The 1,955-nt window shown below is 37.7% G+C and overlaps 1 long non-coding RNA gene across 1 annotated transcript; it reads left to right on the plus strand.

The window, feature by feature from the left end:
• The first annotated feature begins 13 nt into the window (after positions 1-13).
• On the plus strand, positions 14-1,575 carry LOC106527126 (uncharacterized). Its single transcript, XR_001311342.1, has 2 exons — positions 14-728; positions 1,158-1,575. It is a non-coding gene; the product is annotated as an uncharacterized LOC106527126 (long non-coding RNA).
• Positions 1,576-1,955: the final 380 nt, after the last annotated feature.

The following is a 1,955-nucleotide window of genomic DNA, read 5'->3' on the forward strand; positions in this document are numbered from 1 at the left end:
ACTCTATTACTGTTTAAAATATATGAAGCTAAGATGGTTTTAAAAATGAGAGTTTTAAAATGTGAGGGGAAATGCAGAAAATTTAACTAAATTCATTTTGAAAGGGGTAAACATATGAAACCCTAAAAGCAACACAAGTACAGAAACATGAATATTGTTTGATGTGCTGCAACAACACTAATGTTTATTATTTAGACATGTCTTTATTCAAATAAAGCACTGCGTCCCCTCTGTTACCTGTTTATAAGTTGTAGCTGCAGTGATCCTAAAGCAGCTGAAGTGTCTAATCATTAACATGCTTGTTTGTTGATGCTGAGTCTCCTCAGTAACACCTAAACCTTTTAAAGTTTCTTACAAATCTTTAAACCAACCTCTCCAGATCTTCATACACTATCTGGTGGTTTTATCTTTAAACGTGTTCAATATTGTTCCTTTAAATCTGGATTTAAGAAGAGACCGATTCCTGATAATGCCCAACAAAGCACAGGAGGTAAGCTCTTTTCCCTTTTTGTGAATCTCAGATCGGTGCAAGGCATTCCTCGTGCGGGTTTGTTTTTCTCTCAGGACGCCGTCATTAACCTGAAGACACTGCAGGAGATTTCCAGCCAGCTCTGTTTTGAGTGGACGGTTCTGGCGTATGAGCTTGGCTTCAGCAGAGCTGAAATAGGCCGGTTCCACACCAAATCCACAGAGAAGACCGTGCAGGCAAAAACCATGTTGGAAAGCTGGTAACTTGATCTTGTTGCAAACCTTATATTGATACATGATCAGAATATTCCCATTATTAGTATCTGAAACTGTTGCAGTACTTAAATTAAACTAGATGCCTTTCAAAAAGTGCCAGTATGCCAACTCACACAATATTTTAAGCACGATCTATCTGTGCTCATAGTATGTGATGGGGATGAATCTCAGCTACTACCATCTTCAATATATATCTTCAATATTCATCAGTTTCAATTAATACTTTATGAGAGAATTATTAAAATCTGTTTTGTGGTTCATGAGATATCTTCCTGAGAAACAAATAAATGCACACAGAAAATACTTGATTGCCAGACTTTCATGACGGTAGGCAAGGACAATCATTTGATTTAACAATTTACTTGTGACTTTCTGCACACTTCCTCACTTTGACAAACTGGATTGCTCCACAGGTATGAGAGGTCATGGGACAAGCCGAATAAGACCAAACTGTTGCAGGATGGCCTGGAGCGAGCAGGCAGATGTGATCTGGCTGAGAAACTGCGCTGTCTCCACTGGGGTCACCAGAAGCTGAGCAAAAAAGTGGAGCTTCCCTCTGCATTCCCCTTCATTGTCACAGTTCACAAGACCATTCGAAACCGTGATGCTCTGAGCAGAATCAATGACCTGAGCCGCAGATTCACCTAAAACCTAAAGCTATAGATGTTAACATCAAATTTTTGTAAAGTTGACATACAYCAAACCCAGTTTTGTTATGGCGACTCAGAATTACAACTTAATGAAAACAAATGTTTTGKTGTTATTGCTGAAATGTGGATGGTGTGTATTTAATAAATCACCGACAATAAAAGTTATATGTARTATTGTAAACTTGATGATAGATTCATTACCTTTATTTTACACACATTAAAATGTGTGGACGGTGTGGATATTGCGTACCTCAAGATAAACAACTGGACTGAACTTACTGACCTCTTTATTGGCTCTTTATAGACACATGGCACTGCAGCCTAAAGCAATGGTTTCCAAAGTTGAGGTCGGGACCCCACTGTGTGTCACAAAACTAGTTGGGGGTCCTGCAAAAATCAAACAAAATGCAATAATAATGTCAATTAGCAAATATATACTAAATGGCTTAAAAACACACAAAAAGCTGTAGTTATAAATAAAGTAGCCCATATTTATTCATATTTTTAGCAAAGTTTATGTTGTTCAACCACGGATATTTAGGGTCGCAAGTCATATAATAT

The sequence above is a fragment of the Austrofundulus limnaeus genome, unplaced genomic scaffold, assembly GCF_001266775.1.
Source record: "Austrofundulus limnaeus strain Quisiro unplaced genomic scaffold, Austrofundulus_limnaeus-1.0 Scaffold310, whole genome shotgun sequence".
NCBI classification, from domain to species: Eukaryota; Metazoa; Chordata; class Actinopteri; order Cyprinodontiformes; family Rivulidae; genus Austrofundulus; species Austrofundulus limnaeus.